The sequence below is a fragment of the Oncorhynchus kisutch genome, unplaced genomic scaffold (assembly GCF_002021735.2).
Source record: "Oncorhynchus kisutch isolate 150728-3 unplaced genomic scaffold, Okis_V2 scaffold1920, whole genome shotgun sequence".
Lineage (NCBI taxonomy): Eukaryota > Metazoa > Chordata > Actinopteri > Salmoniformes > Salmonidae > Oncorhynchus > Oncorhynchus kisutch.
Window position 1 is genome coordinate 25438 of NW_022263865.1, and position 15367 is coordinate 40804.

Sequence of the window (15367 nt, forward strand, 5' to 3'; positions counted from 1 at the left end):
GAAGCCTTCCTTATTTTGAAATGGGGAGTGAGACAAGGTTGCAGCCTGAGACCAACTTTATTCAACATGTAGACAAATAATTGGCGAGTTAGGCACGGTTGCAGTCTGAGTTCAACTTTATTCAAAGTTTAGAAATGAATTGGGGAGTGAGACAAGGTTGCACTCCGAGTCCAACTTTATTCAATATCTACAAATGAATTGGAGAGAGACTTGGGTTCAATTTTAGTCCAGTTGTATTAAACACAACAAACTTGAATGTCACAACATTTTAAACAGACATCAAAGTCAGACTCAGACTCTCTCTCCCTCTACTAATTGGGGAGTTAGTTATAAGTATCCTTGGCCAGGCCATGTTGCAGAAAACGGGGGAAGGGTGGGAAGTGGTCGGGGCAGGGGAACAAAGACTTGGGGAGGAGCAACTAAAAGCAGCAGGTGAGGGAGGGGTTACAGACCAAGAGTCCTGAATCATTAAAGGCTTTGTTTTTAAACTATATTTTAGTCTAAGATCAATCTTTAAAAAATCTCAAGTCAATTCTATTTCAAGTTCTACATCTCCAAATAAAGTTGAAACATCACAGCAATATTCTAGGGGTGGTTTTTGAGGGTCTGAACTCTGTTTGACCCCAACCATGACCAGAACCTTCAGAGGGGTTGTGATCTATATATGAGGGCCTCTCATAACTTTGTATTGTGCTCGCTTTGGCAGCACATATACTAAAATTGGATCGATACAGAGAAGATTAGCATGGCCCCTGCGAAAGGATGACACGCAAATCCGTGAAGCGCTCCTTATTTTCCTCACACGTCGAGAAATTGGAACCAAACAGAGAAGATTGGGCGGTAGTGACCCGGGGAGAATAAATGGTCCATTCCCCTCAGTCTAGTCTAAGGAGGAGGGGAAATGCTGGATGAGAGAAGAAGCTCAGTCTACAGTAGAATGACAGGAACATTTGTGAAGCCTTCCTTATTTTGAAATGGGGAGTGAGACAAGGTTGCAGCCTGAGACCAACTTTATTCAACATGTAGACAAATAATTGGCGAGTTAGGCACGGTTGCAGTCTGAGTTCAACTTTATTCAAAGTTTAGAAATGAATTGGGGAGTGAGACAAGGTTGCACTCCGAGTCCAACTTTATTCAATATCTACAAATGAATTGGAGAGAGACTTGGGTTCAATTTTAGTCCAGTTGTATTAAACACAACAAACTTGAATGTCACAACATTTTAAACAGACATCAAAGTCAGACTCAGACTCTCTCTCCCTCTACTAATTGGGGAGTTAGTTATAAGTATCCTTGGCCAGGCCATGTTGCAGAAAACGGGGGAAGGGTGGGAAGTGGTCGGGGCAGGGGAACAAAGACTTGGGGAGGAGCAACTAAAAGCAGCAGGTGAGGGAGGGGTTACAGACCAAGAGTCCTGAATCAGTAAAGGCTTTGTTTTTAAACTATATTTTAGTCTAAGATCAATCTTTAAAAAATCTCAAGTCAATTCTATTTCAAGTTCTACATCTCCAAATAAAGTTGAAACATCACAGCAATATTCTAGGGGTGGTTTTTGAGGGTCTGAACTCTGTTTGACCCCAACCATGACCAGAACCTTCAGAGGGGTTGTGATCTATATATGAGGGCCTCTCATAACTTTGTATTGTGCTCGCTTTGGCAGCACATATACTAAAATTGGATCGATACAGAGAAGATTAGCATGGCCCCTGCGAAAGGATGACACGCAAATCCGTGAAGCGCTCCTTATTTTCCTCACACGTCGAGAAATTGGAACCAAACAGAGAAGATTGGGCGGTAGTGACCCGGGGAGAATAAATGGTCCATTCCCCTCAGTCTAGTCTAAGGAGGAGGGGAAATGCTGGATGAGAGAAGAAGCTCAGTCTACAGTAGAATGACAGGAACATTTGTGAAGCCTTCCTTATTTTGAAATGGGGAGTGAGACAAGGTTGCAGCCTGAGACCAACTTTATTCAACATGTAGACAAATAATTGGCGAGTTAGGCACGGTTGCAGTCTGAGTTCAACTTTATTCAAAGTTTAGAAATGAATTGGGGAGTGAGACAAGGTTGCACTCCGAGTCCAACTTTATTCAATATCTACAAATGAATTGGAGAGAGACTTGGGTTCAATTTTAGTCCAGTTGTATTAAACACAACAAACTTGAATGTCACAACATTTTAAACAGACATCAAAGTCAGACTCAGACTCTCTCTCCCTCTACTAATTGGGGAGTTAGTTATAAGTATCCTTGGCCAGGCCATGTTGCAGAAAACGGGGGAAGGGTGGGAAGTGGTCGGGGCAGAGGAACAAACACTTGGGGAGGAGCAACTAAAAGCAGCAGGTGAGGGAGGGGTTACAGACCAAGAGTCCTGAATCATTAAAGGCTTTGTTTTTAAACTATATTTTAGTCTAAGATCAATCTTTAAAAAATCTCAAGTCAATTCTATTTCAAGTTCTACATCTCCAAATAAAGTTGAAACATCACAGCAATATTCTAGGGGTGGTTTTTGAGGGTCTGAACTCTGTTTGACCCCAACCATGACCAGAACCTTCAGAGGGGTTGTGATCTATATATGAGGGCCTCTCATAACTTTGTATTGTGCTCGCTTTGGCAGCACATATACTAAAATTGGATCGATACAGAGAAGATTAGCATGGCCCCTGCGAAAGGATGACACGCAAATCCGTGAAGCGCTCCTTATTTTCCTCACACGTCGAGAAATTGGAACCAAACAGAGAAGATTGGGCGGTAGTGACCCGGGGAGAATAAATGGTCCATTCCCCTCAGTCTAGTCTAAGGAGGAGGGGAAATGCTGGATGAGAGAAGAAGCTCAGTCTACAGTAGAATGACAGGAACATTTGTGAAGCCTTCCTTATTTTGAAATGGGGAGTGAGACAAGGTTGCAGCCTGAGACCAACTTTATTCAACATGTAGACAAATAATTGGCGAGTTAGGCACGGTTGCAGTCTGAGTTCAACTTTATTCAAAGTTTAGAAATGAATTGGGGAGTGAGACAAGGTTGCACTCCGAGTCCAACTTTATTCAATATCTACAAATGAATTGGAGAGAGACTTGGGTTCAATTTTAGTCCAGTTGTATTAAACACAACAAACTTGAATGTCACAACATTTTAAACAGACATCAAAGTCAGACTCAGACTCTCTCTCCCTCTACTAATTGGGGAGTTAGTTATAAGTATCCTTGGCCAGGCCATGTTGCAGAAAACGGGGGAAGGGTGGGAAGTGGTCGGGGCAGGGGACAAAGACTTGGGGAGGAGCAACTAAAAGCAGCAGGTGAGGGAGGGGTTACAGACCAAGAGTCCTGAATCATTAAAGGCTTTGTTTTTAAACTATATTTTAGTCTAAGATCAATCTTTAAAAAATCTCAAGTCAATTCTATTTCAAGTTCTACATCTCCAAATAAAGTTGAAACATCACAGCAATATTCTAGGGGTGGTTTTTGAGGGTCTGAACTCTGTTTGACCCCAACCATGACCAGAACCTTCAGAGGGGTTGTGATCTATATATGAGGGCCTCTCATAACTTTGTATTGTGCTCGCTTTGGCAGCACATATACTAAAATTGGATCGATACAGAGAAGATTAGCATGGCCCCTGCGAAAGGATGACACGCAAATCCGTGAAGCGCTCCTTATTTTCCTCACACGTCGAGAAATTGGAACCAAACAGAGAAGATTGGGCGGTAGTGACCCGGGGAGAATAAATGGTCCATTCCCCTCAGTCTAGTCTAAGGAGGAGGGGAAATGCTGGATGAGAGAAGAAGCTCAGTCTACAGTAGAATGACAGGAACATTTGTGAAGCCTTCCTTATTTTGAAATGGGGAGTGAGACAAGGTTGCAGCCTGAGACCAACTTTATTCAACATGTAGACAAATAATTGGCGAGTTAGGCACGGTTGCAGTCTGAGTTCAACTTTATTCAAAGTTTAGAAATGAATTGGGGAGTGAGACAAGGTTGCACTCCGAGTCCAACTTTATTCAATATCTACAAATGAATTGGAGAGAGACTTGGGTTCAATTTTAGTCCAGTTGTATTAAACACAACAAACTTGAATGTCACAACATTTTAAACAGACATCAAAGTCAGACTCAGACTCTCTCTCCCTCTACTAATTGGGGAGTTAGTTATAAGTATCCTTGGCCAGGCCATGTTGCAGAAAACGGGGGAAGGGTGGGAAGTGGTCGGGGCAGAGGAACAAAGACTTGGGGAGGAGCAACTAAAAGCAGCAGGTGAGGGAGGGGTTACAGACCAAGAGTCCTGAATCAGTAAAGGCTTTGTTTTTAAACTATATTTTAGTCTAAGATCAATCTTTAAAAAATCTCAAGTCAATTCTATTTCAAGTTCTACATCTCCAAATAAAGTTGAAACATCACAGCAATATTCTAGGGGTGGTTTTTGAGGGTCTGAACTCTGTTTGACCCCAACCATGACCAGAACCTTCAGAGGGGTTGTGATCTATATATGAGGGCCTCTCATAACTTTGTATTGTGCTCGCTTTGGCAGCACATATACTAAAATTGGATCGATACAGAGAAGATTAGCATGGCCCCTGCGAAAGGATGACACGCAAATCCGTGAAGCGCTCCTTATTTTCCTCACACGTCGAGAAATTGGAACCAAACAGAGAAGATTGGGCGGTAGTGACCCGGGGAGAATAAATGGTCCATTCCCCTCAGTCTAGTCTAAGGAGGAGGGGAAATGCTGGATGAGAGAAGAAGCTCAGTCTACAGTAGAATGACAGGAACATTTGTGAAGCCTTCCTTATTTTGAAATGGGGAGTGAGACAAGGTTGCAGCCTGAGACCAACTTTATTCAACATGTAGACAAATAATTGGCGAGTTAGGCACGGTTGCAGTCTGAGTTCAACTTTATTCAAAGTTTAGAAATGAATTGGGGAGTGAGACAAGGTTGCACTCCGAGTCCAACTTTATTCAATATCTACAAATGAATTGGAGAGAGACTTGGGTTCAATTTTAGTCCAGTTGTATTAAACACAACAAACTTGAATGTCACAACATTTTAAACAGACATCAAAGTCAGACTCAGACTCTCTCTCCCTCTACTAATTGGGGAGTTAGTTATAAGTATCCTTGGCCAGGCCATGTTGCAGAAAACGGGGGAAGGGTGGGAAGTGGTCGGGGCAGAGGAACAAACACTTGGGGAGGAGCAACTAAAAGCAGCAGGTGAGGGAGGGGTTACAGACCAAGAGTCCTGAATCATTAAAGGCTTTGTTTTTAAACTATATTTTAGTCTAAGATCAATCTTTAAAAAATCTCAAGTCAATTCTATTTCAAGTTCTACATCTCCAAATAAAGTTGAAACATCACAGCAATATTCTAGGGGTGGTTTTTGAGGGTCTGAACTCTGTTTGACCCCAACCATGACCAGAACCTTCAGAGGGGTTGTGATCTATATATGAGGGCCTCTCATAACTTTGTATTGTGCTCGCTTTGGCAGCACATATACTAAAATTGGATCGATACAGAGAAGATTAGCATGGCCCCTGCGAAAGGATGACACGCAAATCCGTGAAGCGCTCCTTATTTTCCTCACACGTCGAGAAATTGGAACCAAACAGAGAAGATTGGGCGGTAGTGACCCGGGGAGAATAAATGGTCCATTCCCCTCAGTCTAGTCTAAGGAGGAGGGGAAATGCTGGATGAGAGAAGAAGCTCAGTCTACAGTAGAATGACAGGAACATTTGTGAAGCCTTCCTTATTTTGAAATGGGGAGTGAGACAAGGTTGCAGCCTGAGACCAACTTTATTCAACATGTAGACAAATAATTGGCGAGTTAGGCACGGTTGCAGTCTGAGTTCAACTTTATTCAAAGTTTAGAAATGAATTGGGGAGTGAGACAAGGTTGCACTCCGAGTCCAACTTTATTCAATATCTACAAATGAATTGGAGAGAGACTTGGGTTCAATTTTAGTCCAGTTGTATTAAACACAACAAACTTGAATGTCACAACATTTTAAACAGACATCAAAGTCAGACTCAGACTCTCTCTCCCTCTACTAATTGGGGAGTTAGTTATAAGTATCCTTGGCCAGGCCATGTTGCAGAAAACGGGGGAAGGGTGGGAAGTGGTCGGGGCAGGGGAACAAAGACTTGGGGAGGAGCAACTAAAAGCAGCAGGTGAGGGACTGGGTTACAGACCAAGAGTCCTGAATCAGTAAAGGCTTTGTTTTTAAACTATATTTTAGTCTAAGATCAATCTTTAAAAAATCTCAAGTCAATTCTATTTCAAGTTCTACATCTCCAAATAAAGTTGAAACATCACAGCAATATTCTAGGGGTGGTTTTTGAGGGTCTGAACTCTGTTTGACCCCAACCATGACCAGAACCTTCAGAGGGGTTGTGATCTATATATGAGGGCCTCTCATAACTTTGTATTGTGCTCGCTTTGGCAGCACATATACTAAAATTGGATCGATACAGAGAAGATTAGCATGGCCCCTGCGAAAGGATGACACGCAAATCCGTGAAGCGCTCCTTATTTTCCTCACACGTCGAGAAATTGGAACCAAACAGAGAAGATTGGGCGGGTAGTGACCCGGGGAGAATAAATGGTCCATTCCCCTCAGTCTAGTCTAAGGAGGAGGGGAAATGCTGGATGAGAGAAGAAGCTCAGTCTACAGTAGAATGACAGGAACATTTGTGAAGCCTTCCTTATTTTGAAATGGGGAGTGAGACAAGGTTGCAGCCTGAGACCAACTTTATTCAACATGTAGACAAATAATTGGCGAGTTAGGCACGGTTGCAGTCTGAGTTCAACTTTATTCAAAGTTTAGAAATGAATTGGGGAGTGAGACAAGGTTGCACTCCGAGTCCAACTTTATTCAATATCTACAAATGAATTGGAGAGAGACTTGGGTTCAATTTTAGTCCAGTTGTATTAAACACAACAAACTTGAATGTCACAACATTTTAAACAGACATCAAAGTCAGACTCAGAGACAGAAGGAGAAAAGGAGAGAAAGATTATAGTAATTTAAGAAAAATGTCTTATTTTCAATGATGGCCTAGGAACAGTGGGTTAGTTGGCTTAATCAGGGGTAGAACGACAGATTTTTACCTTGTTAGCTCTGGGATTCGATCTTGCGGTTACTAGTCCAACATTCTAACCACTAGGCTACCCTGCCTGCAGTTGTCGTGATGTCCTTTGATTTTAGTGATGTTTTAGTCAGTTGGACTAATGTTTTCCAGTGGGGCATTGCAATGCAGTCTGGGAGTTGTAGTTTAACCGGTTATAGTATAAAGTGGTGGAAATTTTCTTTGTAATATTTTTAACACTTGACCTCAGAACACAGTTAGCTGCGCTTGTATTATATAACCTATGGTGGTGGTCTCCTTGGTAGGTTTCCCAGCTGGCACCAGGGATGAGGCCGAACTCAGGTGTCAGGTGGCTTCAGCTGGGCAAATGGCGTACCGACTTTGATGGTGTTGCAAGGGTTTGGGTTATGGCAATGAAGGCAACTACATGGCAGATGGTGGGAAAATGTTATACTTTGGATTTATATTGTTGATGGGAGGGGAGACTAGAATTTTCATGTCCTCTGAAACATATTTTGTCCAGTAGGCTCTGGTCGGTAAGTGTCACAATTTGGTACCAACTGAGAAACCTTGTGAAGGATTATTGGAATGTTGAAGAGCTTGATGTGTCAACGTTTTTTCTTCACTCCGCCATCGGATATTTTCGGGTAAGGTAGCGTTAGCTAGCCAGCTTAATTGCTCAATAGCCAACTTAGTTTCAACCAAATTGAGTTGAGCTACCTTAAGATGGATGCACTAACTGAGGGAACTGTATTTACTCTCACTGTTGTGATTGTCTCACCAAGCTACCTTAAGATGGATGCACTAACTGCAAGTTGCTCTGGATAGTGACCATACTATTCCCTTAACCAGTTGGATATAGGGGGCGCTATTTTAACTTTTGGATGAAAAACGTTCCTGTTTTAAACAAAATATTTTGTCACGAAAAGATGCTCGACTATGCATATAATTGACAGCTTTGGATAGAAAACACTCTTGACGTTTCCAAAACTGCAAAGATATTGTCTGTGAGTACCACAGAACTGATGTTACAGAAAAAAACCAGATAAAAATACAATCAGGAATTTTTGAAACCGCCTCATGGCAATGACTCCTTATATGGCTGTGGAGGAGCTAGTAGTCCGCTTACGATTTCCATGTTTTCCCCAAGGTGTCTGCAGCATTGTGACGTATTTGTAGGCATATCATTGGAAGATTGACCATAAGAAACTACATTTACCAGGTGGTCGCTTGGTGTCCTCCGTTGCAATTATTGCGTAATCTCCAGCTGTGTGTATTGTTCCATTTGCTTCCGAGGAGAAAACCCAACTGCCACGAATGATTTATCATCGAATAGATATGTGAAAAACACCTTGAGGATGATTCTAAACAACGTTTGCCATGTTTCTGTCGATATTATGGAGTTAATTTGGAAAAACGTTCGGCGTTGTAATGAATGAATTTTCTTTTTTTCTTTTCTTAGCCAAAAGTGATGAATAAAACAGAGTGATTTCTGGGAAAAAATGAACATTTGCTATCTAACTGAGAGTCTCCTCATTGAAAACATCCGAAGTTCTTCAAAGGTAAATTATTTATTTGAATGCTTTTCTTGTTTTTGTGAAAATGTTGCCTGCTGAATGCTAGGCTTAATGCTATGCTAGGCTATCAATACTCTTACACAAATGCTTGTGTAGCTTTGGTTGAAAAGCATATTTTGAAAATCTGAGATGACAGTGTTGTTAACAAAAGGCTAATCTTGTGTTTCAATATATTTATTTCATTTAATTTGCAATTTTCATGAATAGAAAAAGTTGCGTTATGCTAATGCATTATAGTTGAAGTATTTTTCTGTTGATTTCTCAGCCAATCAGGATGAACAAACCTACAAAAGTATTATTATTGGAAAAAAGGAACATTTGCTATCTAACTGGGAGTCTCCTGAGTGAATGCATCTGAAGTTCTTCAAAGGTAAATTATTTAATTTGGTTGCTTTTCTTATTTTTGTGAAAATGTTGCCTGCTGCCAGCACAGCCTAGCATACCTTAAGGGAACATTTTGACATTTGCTGTATGGTTAGTGAGAAAGTCCATATTGCAAATGTACGGTCCCTTACTAGAAGTCCGAAACGTTTGTAAAATTTACGGACGGCGTCGGGCCGAGCGGCAGGGCCGGACCTACCGGGAAGTCATCAAATTAACTTTGTCTGACATCACGAACATCACGAATCACGACGGGACCTTATCTCGAAAACGGAAAATATTTCGAAGGCCGAAACTCGGTGAGCGTAGGTTTGGCATAATGGGCAGTTGGCCCCGAACAAGATAGCATCTAGGCCTCAACGGTTTTTGAGTTATGGCCATTTCTCTGGGATTAAAGGTCCAAAATGAAAATAGAGAAATTATTTTTCCACTTCACGTCAAGTCAAGGAGCCTCCGGTGTCAATAAAAAAAGAAACCAGCCATTTATCTATCGTCATTTAAGAGAAATCGTACAATGACAGATTGGTGAGGTTCAAAGATAGGTGTTTTTTTTCAACAGTTACAGATCCAGTTGCAGGGTGTTCATACGAATCTTTTTAAGTGTGCTGCGGAGCTCTGTGAGATTTCTGTGATTTTCTATGATTTTCTGAAAATAGCACACACTCACTAAACCCTCCGTAAATAACTCAGAATCTTAACGTAAAAGACTTAAACTCAAGATTCTGTAAAGGCATACCCCAATCAGGATATGAGTTTATTTATAGCTTCCTGTGCCAACCGGAAGTGCCTTTAATTGGGTCACACTGTCCTGTTTTGAAAGGGTTAAAAAAGTCACATCTTTCCAAAACTTCATATGTGTGACTAGGTAACCCTCTAAACGTAAATCAGTCATTTCTCCAGCAGATGTTAAAAAAAAAAGCTCTCACACACACACAGCAAGGATGGAGTGAAAAGTGCGGTGCTTAAAGACACAGAGAGCAGGCAATGGCATAAACATAATTTCTAGGCCGTGCCGAGTTCAACGAGATATCCCGCTTGACTCATAGCTCGCTCGGTCTGAGCGGCAGCGACCATTGAGAAAAGTAGGCCCAAAATGAAGCCTGCCCCACAACGTCATTTGCTTTTGGGTGACAGCGGCGGAACCGTAGGTTTAGAAGGACAATTCAACCACAGGAATGTTCCTAAGGTCCTCCCGATCTGTGCAAGCCTAACCTTGACCGTGTGGCATTAACCCTTCATAGGTTAAAAGAAGGTGTTTACTTCAAAGAGTTTGCATTGACTTCTCTCCCCATAGGAATACATTGCCTGCACCCCTAAATTCAACCTGAAGCTATATGGGTATGAATGCCGTATGAACCTGTCTTCGGTTACAGTCCATCAGGCCACTATGAGGTCTACCTGTGTGATTCTAAGGTTCCTGGCCAAACCGGAAGTGGTTAAAATTGCCCTAAAATGTATATCCATTCCCTGCCTGCAGTTTGAGAGACATAGTGCATTCAACCCTGTGTAAATCAGTCAGTTCTTAACGTAAGGACTTAAAAACATCAGGATTCTGTAAAAGCATACCCCAATATGATATGGTGTTGACTTATAGCTTCCTGTGCCAACCGGAAGTGCCATAATTGTGTCTCAGGGGGAGCCTTGAATACATAAAAGAATACACACAGGAGACAAGCCTTACATTGCTTCCAGTGTGGAAAGAGATTTATCCAGTCCACAATCTGAACGAGCATAAGAGAACACACACAGGAGAAAAAACCATTCCAATGCTCTCAGTGTGGAAGGACATTTTCTCGATCAGGGGACCGGAAATCCCATGAGAGAACACACACGACTTTTGACTTCCTATGAAATCATATTGCAAATGGACAAAACATATGCCTTATGCACAAGTAAAAAAAAAAAAAATATTATGATAATAAAATACGACTAAAGTATGTTGATACAGTTCTTATACATGTGTAATTGACACAAAAATCGAAAGAATTTAGAAAAATGGTCCAGAAAGCACTTTTTTAAGGGTGTGTGAAGTTTTTTACAAAATTTTGACATTTTTGACTTTTGACTTCCTATGAAATCATATTGCAAATGGACAAAACATATTTCTTATGCGCATGTAAAAAAAATACAAATAATTATGATAATAAAATTGGACAAAAGTATATTCATACAGTTCTTACACGTGTAATTGACAAAAAAAAATCGAAAGAATTTCGAAAAACGGTCCAGGAAGCACTTTTTTAAGGGGTGATAAGTTTTTGACAAAAAAATAATTTTTTCAAAATTTTGCTTTTGGATGTTGACTTGGGTTACATTTCCATTATGAAAAACCAAGGTGGAGCGCACTCGCCACCTGTTGGATTTTTGAAGTGTTACAACTGGCATTTGCCATATGGCATTTGCAATAAACTTTGCATGAATCAACGCCGAATTGGGTGGTATTGGACACTGTGTATATGGTTTGTCCAATGCCAATGACTTCCCATTCATTTTTGTCCATTTCAGGGGGGTAATCCCTTACATAGCATTATGCCATGCTAAACTTACACAAATGCTTGTCTAGCGTTGGCTGTAACGCATATTTTGAACATCTGAGATGACAGTGTTGTTAACAAAAGGCTAAGCTTGTGTTTGAATATATTTATTTCATTTCATTTGCGATTTTCATGAATAGGAAACGTTGCGTTATGGTAATGCGCTTGAGGCTATGATTACGCTCCCGGATACGGGATTGCTCGTCGCTAGAGGTTAAAGCCACACAGTGTAAAGTACATGGGTCATGTAAACAATGGAGCACATGCATCACATGCTAAGAGCACTTGACTGTAAGTCTCTCTGGATAAGAGGGTCTGACTAAATGACTCAAATGTATGTGGAGATTCCATGCAGGTCTCCCTGTTTTAACCACTCTGTTTGTCTTTGGCAGAAGAGAGACCCGACTCAGAGGAACCAGAGACGTCTGAACCAGTGAGACGACACCACTGTTCCCAGTGTGGAAAGAGTTATACCCGTTTATGGAGCCTGAAAAACCATAAGAGAACACATGCAGAGAAGAAGTCTTACAACTGTTCCCAGTGTGGAAAGAGTTTTACCCGAGTATGGAATCTGAGAAAGCATGAGATGACACACACGGGGGAGAAGCTTTTCCAATGCTCCGAGTGTAAAAATAGATTTCCCTATCAAGGAACCTGAAATCACACGAGAGAACACACACACAGGGGAAAGCCTTATCACTGCTCTCAGTGTGGAAAGAGTTTTACCCGGTTAGGGAGCCTTGAAATACATAAAAGAATACACACAGGAGACAAGCCTTACCATTGCTTCCAGTGTGGAAAGAGATTTATCCAGTCCACACATCTGAACGAGCATAAGAGAACACACACAGGAGAAAAACCATTCCAATGCTCTCAGTGTGGAAGGACATTTTCTCGATCAGGGGACCGGAAATCCCATGAGAGAACACACACAGGGGAAAAACCATTCCAATGCTCTCAGTGTGGAAGGACATTTTCTCGATGAGGGGACCGGAAATCCCATGAGAGAACACACACAGGGGAAAAGCCTTATCATTGTTCCCATTGTAAAAGTAGTTTTAGCTGGTCAGGACAACTGAACGAGCATGAGAGAACGACCTTCCGGTTGGAGCATCAGGTTCTTGTTTACAGAAGGACAAACAGGCATTAGTGTCTTATTGAACACAACACACAATATACAACTGTATTTAATTATGATTTTTACATGCTATTTGAACGAATGCATCCATTTAGGGTAATTGATTGTTTTTCTTTTGATCGTGTCACGTTTTATCAAGGTGATAAATCTGATCTGGTGGTATCCACTAACCCCATCAGGTCCTATGTACTGCTGGTATCCACTGACCCCATCAGGTCCTATGTTCTCCTGGTATCCACTAACCCCATCAGGTCCTATATACTCCTGGTATCCACTAACCCCATCAGGTCCTATATTCTCCTGGTATCCACTAACACCATCAGGTCCTATGTTCTGCTGGAGTCTATCCCCATCAGGTCCTATGTACTGCTGGTATCCTCTAACCCCATCAGCTCCTATGTACTCCTGGTATCCACTAACCCCATCAGGTCCTATGTTCTGCTGGTATACACTAAACCCCATCAGGTCCAATGTTCCCTGGTATCCACAAACCCCATCAGGTCCTATGTTCTGCTGGTATCCACTAACCCCATCAGGTCCTATGTACTGCTGGTATCCACTAACCCCATCAGGTCCTATTTACTGCTGGTATCCACTAACCCCATCAGGTCCTAACCCCATCAGGTCCCCCCCTCCACTACACCATCATATAGCAGTGTAGGGGCTGTTCCCCCCCCTCCTCTACACCATCATATAGCAGTGTAGGGGCTGTCCCCCCTCCTCTACACCATCATATATCAGTGGCTGTTCCCCCCCCTCATCTACACCATCATATAGCAGTGTAGGGGCTGTTCCCCCCCCCACCCTCCTCTACACCATCATATAGCAGTGTAGGGGCTGTTCCCCCCCCCTCGACTACACCATCATATAGCAGTGTAGGGGCTGTTCCTGTCCCCCTCCACTACACCATCATATAGCAGTGTAGGGGCTGTCCCCCCCCTCTAAACCATCATATAGCAGTGTAGGGGCTGTTCCCCCCCCCCTCCACTACACCATCATATAGCAGTGTAGGGCTGTTCCCCGCCCCCTCCTCTACACCATCATATAGCAGTGTAGGGGCTGTCCCCCCTCCTCTACACCATCATATATCAGTGTAGGGGCTGTCCCCCCCTCCCCTCCTCTACTCCATTATATATCAGTGTAGGGGCTGTCCCCCCCCCCCCTCCTCTACACCATCATATAGCAGTGTAAGGGTTGTCCCCCCCTCCCCTCCTCTACACCATCATATAGCAGTGTAAGGGCTGTCCCCCCTCCTCTACACCATTATATATCAGTTTAGGGGCTGTCCCCCCCCTCCCCTCCTCTACACCATTATATATCAGTGTAGGGGCTGTCCCCCCCTCCCCTCCTCTACACCATCATATAGCAGTGTAAGGGCTGTTTCCCCCCCCCTCCTCTACACCATCATATAGCAGTGTAGGGGCTGCCCCCCCCCCTCCACTACACCATCATATAGCAGTGTAGGGACTGTTCCCCCCCCCCCCCCTCTAAACCATCATATAGCAGTGTAGGGGCTGTCCCCCCCCCCCTCCTCTACACCATCATATAGCAGTGTACGGGCTGTCCCCCCCCTCCTCTACACCATCATATATCAGTGTAGGGGCTGTTCCCCCCCTCCTCTACACCATCATATATCAGTGTAGGGGCTGTTCCCCCCCCTCCTCTACACCATCATATATCAGTGTAGGGGCTGTTCCCCCCCCCCCCCCTCCTCTACACCATGATATATATCAGTGTAGGGGCTGTTCCCCCCCTCCTCTACACCATCATATAGCAGTGTAGGGGCTGTTCCCCCCCCCCTCTACACCATTATATAGCAGTGTACGGGCTGTCCCCCCCCCCTCCACTACACCATCATATAGCAGTGTAGGGGCTGTCCCCCCCCCCCCTCCTCTACACCATCATATATCAGTGTAGGGCTGTTCCCCCCCCGCTCCTCTACACCATCATATAGCAGTGTAGGGGCTGTCCCCCCCTCCTCTACACCATCATATAGCAGTGTAGGGCTCTGTTCCCCCTCCACTACACCGTCATATATCAGTGTAGGGGCTGTTCACCCCCTTCCACTACACCATCATATAGCAGTGTAGGGCTGCCCCCCCCTCCTCTATACACATCATATATCAGTGTAGGGGCTGTTCCCCCCCCTCTCCTCTACACCATCATATATCAGTGTAGGGGCTGTCCCCCCCCCCCTCCTCTACACCATCATACAGCAGTGTAGGGGTGGTCCCCCCCCCCCCTCTACACCATCATATATCAGTGTAGGGGCTGTTCCCCCCCCTCCACTACACCATCATATAGCAGTGTAGGGGCTGTTCCCCCCCTCACTACACCATCATATGCAGTGTAGGGCTGTTCCCCCCCTCCTCCACTACAACATCATATATAAGTGTAGGGCGTGTCCCCCACCCTCCTCTACACCATCATATAGCAGTGTAGGGCTGTTCACCCCCCCCCCCTCCTCTACACCATCATATAGCAGTGTAGGAGCTGTTCCCCTCCTCTACACCATCATATAGCAGTGTAGGGGCTGTTCCCCTCCTCTGCACCATCATATATGCAGTGTAGGGGCTGTTCACCCCCTCCCTACACCATTATATAGCAGTGTAGGGCTGTTCCCCCCCCCTCCAACTACACCATCATATTGCAGTGTAGGAGCTG

General features: G+C 43.5%; 7 non-coding genes across 7 annotated transcripts; all 7 read left to right on the top strand.

Annotated features, from left to right (window-relative positions):
- The first annotated feature begins 690 nt into the window (after positions 1 to 690).
- On the top strand, positions 691 to 797 carry LOC116368440 (U6 spliceosomal RNA). The gene has a single exon (XR_004208527.1). It is a non-coding gene; the product is annotated as a U6 spliceosomal RNA (small nuclear RNA).
- An 847-nt stretch (positions 798 to 1644) lies between these two features.
- LOC116368441 (U6 spliceosomal RNA) lies at positions 1645 to 1751 on the top strand. The gene has a single exon (XR_004208528.1). It is a non-coding gene; the product is annotated as a U6 spliceosomal RNA (small nuclear RNA).
- An 847-nt stretch (positions 1752 to 2598) lies between these two features.
- Positions 2599 to 2705, top strand: LOC116368442 (U6 spliceosomal RNA). The gene has a single exon (XR_004208529.1). It is a non-coding gene; the product is annotated as a U6 spliceosomal RNA (small nuclear RNA).
- An 846-nt stretch (positions 2706 to 3551) lies between these two features.
- On the top strand, positions 3552 to 3658 carry LOC116368443 (U6 spliceosomal RNA). The gene has a single exon (XR_004208530.1). It is a non-coding gene; the product is annotated as a U6 spliceosomal RNA (small nuclear RNA).
- Positions 3659 to 4505: 847 nt separating this feature from the next.
- On the top strand, positions 4506 to 4612 carry LOC116368444 (U6 spliceosomal RNA). The gene has a single exon (XR_004208531.1). It is a non-coding gene; the product is annotated as a U6 spliceosomal RNA (small nuclear RNA).
- An 847-nt stretch (positions 4613 to 5459) lies between these two features.
- LOC116368445 (U6 spliceosomal RNA) lies at positions 5460 to 5566 on the top strand. Its single transcript, XR_004208532.1, has one exon. It is a non-coding gene; the product is annotated as a U6 spliceosomal RNA (small nuclear RNA).
- Positions 5567 to 6414: 848 nt separating this feature from the next.
- LOC116368446 (U6 spliceosomal RNA) lies at positions 6415 to 6521 on the top strand. Its single transcript, XR_004208533.1, has one exon. It is a non-coding gene; the product is annotated as a U6 spliceosomal RNA (small nuclear RNA).
- Positions 6522 to 15367: the final 8846 nt, after the last annotated feature.